The sequence below is a fragment of the Fundulus heteroclitus genome, chromosome 17 (assembly GCF_011125445.2).
Source record: "Fundulus heteroclitus isolate FHET01 chromosome 17, MU-UCD_Fhet_4.1, whole genome shotgun sequence".
In the NCBI taxonomy this organism is placed as follows: domain Eukaryota; kingdom Metazoa; phylum Chordata; class Actinopteri; order Cyprinodontiformes; family Fundulidae; genus Fundulus; species Fundulus heteroclitus.
Genome location: NC_046377.1, coordinates 8,921,663 through 8,930,399, shown reverse-complemented (window position 1 = coordinate 8,930,399; position 8,737 = coordinate 8,921,663). Strand labels below are relative to the sequence as shown.

At 42.3% G+C, this 8,737-nt stretch overlaps 1 long non-coding RNA gene across 1 annotated transcript; it reads right to left on the bottom strand.

The window, feature by feature from the left end:
• Window positions 1-7,621: 7,621 nt before the first annotated feature.
• LOC118566543 lies at window positions 7,622-8,473 on the bottom strand. The gene is made up of 2 exons (XR_004933096.1): window positions 8,322-8,473; window positions 7,622-8,238 (listed from the first exon to the last, which is right to left on the bottom strand). It is a non-coding gene; the product is annotated as an uncharacterized LOC118566543 (long non-coding RNA).
• Window positions 8,474-8,737: the final 264 nt, after the last annotated feature.

Here is an 8,737-nt window from a genome sequence, read left to right as displayed (position 1 = left end):
TAATGTGGAACTAGACCGGGAATGTTTTGAACATGCTCACTGAAATCTACTCAAAACTTTTGTGGTACTGATATTTTCAGGATGGAGGGACATGTCCATGCAGGACTAAGGTCTGATATGGACCCATTCTTCTACACAAACTGCTTTCAAAGCTTTAATCTTTATGAGATGTCTCCTTCATGTGCTCTGACCTTCATTTCATTACGGACAATTTGGTTAGGGTACAGGTCAAATGATTGACTGGGCCACTCTGGCAACTTTTGCTTTCACTGAAACCAGCTGAGAGTTACTCAGCTCTGTGTAAAGGGTTAATTGGTTTGAAGAAAAATAAAACACCTTAGCTTTAGCTTCAGACTCTGATCAAAAATCATCTTTCATTCATGCTTTATTCATTCATGCTTTATTACATGAAGTCTTATATGAAGTCTGCCAGTATCACACTATGATTCTATCACCTCTTAACTTGACTGTTGGTATAATGATTTTGGGGTGATGTGGTAGTGTAGTGCTATTCCTCTTCTTAACCAGTGTGTATAATGACAAAGAGTTAAACTTTGGGCTCAGGTGACACTTATGAATGTTTAGTTATTATCCATCAATAAAGGGAGCCTTATTGTAAAGTGGTACCAAAAGGGATATCTATGAATAAGCTTTGAATTTGTCTTTTTCTTCAGCAGTGGAGTCTTGCGCACCGAAGATGCACACAGTCCATTGCAGGTAAGTGTGTAACTTTATGGAATAATCATTTCTGCTGATTCCAGGTCTTTCTCTGTGATTGGCCTTAGCTGCTGGTTAAAGACTGTGATTTTTTTGTCTCCTTTGTCAAAATCTTAAGAAGGGCACCTGATCACTGCAGGCTTATGGTGGAATTGTCTTTTCCACTTCCAGATTATGGCCCCCGACAGTGCTCACTAAAGCATGCAGAAGTTTCGAAATATTTCTGTATTCTACGTATGCGCAGATAAAATGGACCGATCCTAATATAGGGTACACATTTTTATAGCCCTATTAAAAAATTATATTCACAAAGAACAACATTGCTATGTTTAATTTGTTTTTTTCCCCCCATGCTATATTAAGTGGACGTCTAGGCTTTATTTAAATTCTTCTTACTTCAGAAAAACGAAGGAAATTAAGAAACTGTTATTTGGAGCAATACATCAAGTCCCACAGACTTACCATAAATTCAATTTTATAACTCCCTGCTTTTCCCCTCATCTCTTTCCTCCCTCTCCCTCTCTCTCTCTCTTTTTTAAACATTTTGTAATTACTCAGACGTACTACATCAAAAGGCGAAGTAATAATAGTTGTAATTTAATCTATTCACACAAGTCATTTTCATAAACTTCTGCCTCTCCTCACTTAATGTGCATTTCATTCATTATTGATCACGCCTTGATGATGTGGTAATGACAACGGCATTGTTTTTTTTTTTCTCTACCCCCCAACCCTCTTTTCTTAAACGTAGACCTCGTGATTCAGGGTTTTCATTACAGGCAGCACACCATGCCTCGGGATTATCAAGGGCAAACAAAAGATAATTAGCATGAAGAGGGATGTGGGACATTTACCCCCACCTGGCGCAGCACTAGCACGACCCTCGCCAGCAACAACCCTTCCTCAGAACGGCCCCGAGTCTTTGTGCACATGGCACGTCTCCCCTGTCTGTCAAACACTATATCACTGCTGAGAACCCACCCCATCCTTTCAATCTATCTACTCACTGCTTTTAATTCGGCTGGAGGGAGATCAAGATTGGACGGGATCCTCCTTCAGGTCAGAGTTGTTTGAAACTGAGGCTGAGAACATAACAATGATTTCATTGCACAAGATGTTTTGAGTAGACGACAACTGGAAGTGGCCTCATTACGGTTTGAAATCTTCTTGGATTAAATTGGTAGTGTTGAATGACGGCTGATTACAATAAACTTTCAGTTTTTTGGATCAGAATTCGTCCAGTGGAGGAGGAATATCTTACAGCAAGGGAACCGGGGGAAAATATTTGACTGCATGTATTTTTTTTTGGACAATAACCATTTTAATAACATTAGCCTCACCTCTGCAGTTTAGGTGACAGGGTCTTGCATATCGAGCACTTATTGTTGATCACATTACAGCCTCAGATGTCTGCGCATCGTGTCGTGGCGCTGCGTTAAACGTTGTTCCCAGAACAAGTCAAGGAGCCCATGACAACTTTGGAGGCGCTACAGAGATGGTTCAGGTCAAACGATCTATTGGCAGGACAGCTGTTAGTCATGCACTCCACAAATCTGGACCTTATGTATGAATCGCAAGGAGAAAACCACATCAAACTTGTTGCAATCAATGTAGGGAAGACCGAAAAATGACGAAGGGGCTCGGGACAGATCAGACAATAACTGAAATTATTGGCATATATGCGAAGGCTATGTAAGTGGGCAAACAAATACTATGTACACATCACCCTGAGCATACCACCCCACTGGGACATATCCTGGTAGCAGCATCATGCTGTGGGGATACTTTTCTTTGCAGGTGAAAAGAAAGATGGATGGAGCTAAATGAAGGGCAATCCTTGAAGAAGAAATACAAAAACAGGAGCTGCCAAAGCCTTGATACTGGGGCAGCAAGACAACAACCCTAACCATACAACCACAGTTAAAATGGTTTGGATCAAGGCATATTCATTCATTTTAACGGCCCATTTAAACGCCAGACCGAAGTCCAATGGATAATCTGTGGCAAGACTTGAAAACTGATGCTCACAGATATTTTACATCCAGTCTCACTGAGCTTGGGCTATTTTGCAAGGAATAAAGGGCAAAGGTAAAGCCAAATGCGTAAGTAAGGCTTGTGTAGTCATACTCCAACAGACGTGCAATCGCAACGGCAGCGAAAGGTGGTTCCAGCAAGGTATTGACGGGGATCTGACAAGCAATGCAAGCCACACTTTGCAGATTATTATTTTTTTTTTAAGTTGCAAAAGCTTTCGCTTTCATCATTGCTCTTCCACCTCTGTTTTAGTCCTTTACAAATGCAAAACTATAGCGATTGGCAAAAATGTAAAAAAAAAAAAAAAAAAGAGGTAAAGCGGTGTGAATACTTTTACCGGCGCTGTACACGTAGCCAAAAGGAAATATTTCACCGGCAGCCTGCCTTCCTGTTCGCTGACCACACCTGTTTTGTCCACCTCATAACCGGAGACTCACTGTAGTCTGTGACTGACTACTGCGAGTGAAAGCCAGGAATTTTTATTAAGAAGTGGGGACAGCATTCATTTTTTAAAACCTCCTCAATAAAATATCATACGGTCGCTCCACATTCCTAAGAATTATAATGACATGAATATTTAAATTTAAATGCATTCTGAGCACGCCGGTTTTCTCTTCTTCACCACGGCATCAGATCTCATTTTCTACTTAAGCTCCTCCATCATGTTTATGCATATCCACATGCATGATACATATCTCGTCTCTTTTTTTTTTTTAAAGCTCCTTAATGCAGGCCTGATAATTTTGCTTGACTTTAATGGGGAATGACTCCTCATTGGCAAGCTTTTCTCTTTAAGACAAAAATAAAAAATATGATCAAATGCCCCTTTCATGTGGAACAGAGGCTGTTTTTGAAACTTCCTACTGCCTCTTCGTCTCTGTTGCCTCGGCTGCGAGTAAATAGATCAAAAAAAAAAAAAAAAAAGAAAAAAAGGAAAAAAGGCACAACTTTATATTCTAGTTTTGAAGCATTCTGTAATTGGACACATTTAATTGATATCCCTCAAGCCCATAATTATAATGCAAAAAGGGCGAGAAGGAAACGCATTCCCCTTATCACAGCCACGCTATTTCACTTCATTTTTTTTAATGAACGGATCCTCAATGCAAAGCATGTCAAGAAAAGGGAGTGAGGTAAATTTTGGCATGCATCTCGGTTAAAGAATGGCAAGCGGTGATTGATAACTCTGCCGTGTATCATTATGGTGGATAACAGAGCCCTTATGAGGCTGGAGTGGACCCTTGTGAGTTCCGCTCTCGGGGAGCTCCTACTCTGATCTCTCCTCCTCCCTGACAAGGAGCTATCACTTCCTTCCTTGATGGAGAGGGAATGGAGTAAAGATAAGACTTAGTCATCTTCAATATGTCTTTCTTTTTAATGCACTGTATGTCGAAGGGCTCAGATAGACGCTTGATTAAAGGAGACATTAAAGACTCTTAACTGTCAATTTTGAGGTCTTATTTCTTGGATCTGATGCTGCGATGGGACATTAAAGCAAGTATTTATGATTCACATTGCGGGAACTTGGATCTGTTTGGGTGATGCTTATCATTAACACAAGGACAATGCAAACAGCGGGTTGTGAAAGTGTTTATATCACTTGAATTCTTGCAGATTTGATCACTTTGCAACCAAAAATGTGGGATTGTATGAACAGAAAATGGTGAAAAACTCTCCATTGTTCTCAACATTGTGATTGACCTTTATTTAACTCATACGCACTTCGCTGTCCCTGATAAAGAAAAGCCCCCCGTAGCATGATACTGCCAAATCCGTGCTTCACTGTGAGCGTAACGTGTAGACCAGATAGCTTCATTTAAATCAGCGTTCAAGTCATGATACAGATTCCTAATTGGCCTTAGGTTTGCTCTTTAACTGGGCGATTCTAACATATGCTTTACAATGTAGCTCAGGTTGTGTGTTCAGGGTCAACATCATCTGAACGAAAAAGAAAAAACAAACTAAGATACAGAGAGGAGGGAACTCCACCCCATTTTAAAGTTATTTTACAAGTTGAAACGGCTTTTCCTACAGGATTGGAAATTCTGAGAAACAGCACTCGCTGTCTGTCTGCCTTTAGTTTACTTGTGGAATCAAGGCGAATGCTTTTAGGCCAGGAAACCGTTTATCACATCCCGAGTGGAGCCGGTAATTAAAACTCTAGGCAGATGACTTCTTCTCAGCTGGTTTCTTCCAGGATCGGCCTTCGTTTAGCTTCATACCATGTTTCCACCGACGCTGTCCATGGTGCTGCCACTGCCACGTTACACCATGAAGAGGGTGTGTTTGGCGGGATGTAAAGCATTAGTTTTCTGATACACAATGTTTTGCATGTCAAAAACAGTGAAGAGATTCTCCCAGCTGCGTGGTGGATCACTCCGGCTCCTCTGAAGTGATTCACTTCATTTTGGCTGCTTCTCGCCTTGCCTCTCTTGTCAGTTAAGTGCACAGCAACGTCTTCAAAGGTTTGCAGTTAAGATGTGTTTGTCTTGGACATAAAATCCCAACATAACATACATAAGTTTGTGTTTGTAATGTGAGAAAAAGGGAGAGGCTTCGGGGGGAGTGAACAATATATTTAAGAAGATTACGTGAAGTATATTCCATTTTATTCTGGTCGCCTGTTGAGCTAAAGAGTTCCTTCCCACAAAAGATGACTTTTGATCCACCTATCTGTGTGACTCCTGCTCACAGAGGCGCCGGAGCTGTCACATAGTGAGATGAGGAAAGATGGTGAGGTTAAAATTAAAGACGAGGCAACTATAGGATTCGGCCAGAGCCTTTACACACACACACACACACACACACACACACACATACACACACACAGTATGCAGGAGGCCAATGATTAAAGGTGCCCACACGAACAAATGTGTCTGGACTGAATTTTTGCACTATTCCCTTTCCCGGTGACTAATCTTTTTCTTTCCCCTTTCGCTTCCCGAAACTGATGCAGCACAACAACACTGAGACGGAATACTGAGGTGAGGACAGCCAACTCCATTAAAGTGCCATGGTGCTCTGTAACTGTCAGCTTATCGCACACGAAGGTGGAGAAAAAAAAATAAAATCTTGTATGGGAAGGCAGCTAGAGGAAAACAAGACAAACATGGATTTCTTTTTTTTTTTTTTTTCCCCCACGGTTCCTGCAGGTGCATCATTGCACTGCCTCTATAGGGAGCTAAGCGTGATGACAAGAGGCTAAATAGAGCTGAGCAGGACCAAAGAGACAGGATCAATTTCAATCCTCTTGATCCCATGACCCCGCAGCCCAGCGTCTCCCAGGGAGTACCAGCAGAGTGCGGCGAGGCTGGGCGACTTTGAAGTTTTGTCTGGGAGGCTGGATACTGTAGAACAGGCTAAGGACTGGAAAATGCAGCTGTGTGTGTGTGTGTGTGTGTGTGTGTGTGTTTGTCAGGGTGTTCACGTGTGCATCCCCCCCACTGTGTGTTTGTGCCTGTGGAGAGGAATGGGAGGGTTTGAGCTAAATGACAGTAACATGGTCACACCGATGGATGAAATGGGAGACAGAGGCAGATGGGGGTACTTGGCATTTCCTGCGCCAGCTTGTTTGTTGGCGCCTAATGAGCTCTCGGACTCCATTAATGAGAGGACTGAATCCATTATCATCATCATTTCAAAAGGAGTCCCTGGCTCTAAACAGCTCCCCACATTAGCAGGACTTACCCTTGTTGCGCCATTTGATCAGCAGAGGCAGCGGGGGTGTCGACGCACACACATCCACACGCAAACAAACCCTTTTCCTCATTAACATGGCTCACCCTTTTTCTGCTGCCTTCATGTGGCCGTGCAGAGGCACATAAAATGACTAGAAATTAAAAAAAAATAAAAAAGGCAACATAAATACAGCTTTGAATGTACGGAACCGTTCAGGAACCCGAGCTTTCGTTTGCAGCAACTTTAGACAGGGACGAGTCCTTTGAAGCGAGACGTTTGGAAGTATGACAGCACCTGCTGTCTGCACCGGTCTTGTCCAACGGCAGTTCTCGAAACCAGTCGTCCTGCTTGTTTTGGATGTGTCCCTATGGCAACAGAGCGGATTCTAATGGCTTATTCACCTCCTTGGTGCGTCCTTCTGCAGACGCCTGAATGGAAGTGTTTTAAACCAGGAAAATACCTAGGGTGCTAACCCATGATGACTGATATTGGACATGACTGGTCTAAATAATGTGATAGTGTGGCTAAAATGGTTAAAATGTGTCTACACATGTACATCTGCTGATCTTTTAAATGTAGCTGAAAAGTAGTTAGAGTTGGTGTAAACCACCTTAATTTAAGATGTATACGTACATGAAATATCAAAGAGAAATATGTCCAAAGAACTGCAGTATTTGGCAATAACAGTCAGTCCTCAAGAATTAAAGGTAAGTTCTTTATGTGTGCAATGGCATTTACAGTGACTTCTTACAAATTGCTTCCATCTTACTTAAATGCTTCAGATCAAACAAGACAAAGACAACCGGATAGTTTAAATAAAAGTGCCAACAAGGCACCTTAATAGAACATCTCTGACTACATGAGGTAGGCAAACAAGATCTCAAAAAGCATCACATCATTTCCTGATCAGGAGAAATCTAAGGAAAAATGAGAAACAAGGTCGATAGCATCTACCAATCTAGAAAGGATTACAGGCACTGGTTATCCAGCTCTGAACAAAAAGAACACAAAGGCCTCACACATCTGTCTAAACACAGATTCAAAATCCGAGCCTAACCTAGTAGTTCAGAAAACTCTAATTAAACAGGGACTAAAGGAAGTGGTTATGAACAAAAGTCAAAAAATAAAAACAAAGTGAATTTTTTTTAGCTTGAAAACGTTTGAATAAACCCCCTAATGTTAATCATGTGGGTTTTTTTTTTAAATGTGCTTTTTTTTGTATTACAAAACCGAACCAAACCTCTGGTTAATATCCAAAAATCAAAGACAAGAAGAGGCAAAACTGAACGGGTGAGAGAGGTGGCAAAAAAAGTGACAGTGGCAATAAATAGGCCGCCCTCCAGGAGCATTAAAATAATAAGGGTTCATAAATAAACACCGAATACATAGTGATATAATGATATGAGAGCAGAGGGGGACAGATCCCATTTCCGTCGCCTTCACCACCTTTTCCAGCAACATCAAAGGACCAATTAAGGCCCCAGTGAAGCTGGCCGTCACGGCTGCAGCGGAGGTCCTGTCACTGTTAGCCTGCCCTCGGTGCTGCCGTCTCTGTTTTCAACCTCGCTGCTGACACTAGTGACAAGGACCCCTTACTGAACCTGCCCGCCCGCCCGCCTGTCTGCTTCGATTCAGGTTGCCCGATATATATACATTTCCTTCCCCGTGCTGGTCACTGCTTCCTCCTTCGACTTCCTCCTCTGCCTACTTTTTCTCTCCTCCATAGCTTCCCTTCCTTTTCATCTTGCATTAGGACCGTATTTCCGTCCGTTAAGTGCTTTGAGTCTGGCTTTTTGCGTAGCGCCACCCCTAAAAAAAAAAAAAATATGGTACAAAAGCAAGAGATGGCAAACATTTCCACTGAGCGTGGCTACAAGAGAAAGAGCACAAACCTTCTTTCTCAGTCTGATAAATCTTCATTGCACCATTCCCCCTCCCATGTCCTCCTCTTCCAGCTTTGGAATTACTGAAATGTTAACGCGCCTTTGCCGCCTTTGATATTTAAGACAAAAGGGTACAGATGTGCAGGCTGCACACATGCAGAAACAGGGCCGTGTGGAAATGGGGAAAGGAGGTTTAATCTCACTCGTTGTCATGCTCCAAAGAGTTCCTCCTCTCTGTGTATTTTTTTTTTTTCTTCCCCTTTGAATCTCTTCGGTTCATCCTTCGCCTACCTCTCTGCCCTTTTCCACTTGCCATTCCCAACATTTATGAACGGCACGCCTCTGAAGGCTGGGCAACGGTTAATGAGTGGATGTTTTCAATCCACTGCTCACATTGTGGCTCCTGCAGTTGATTTCATCTTGGA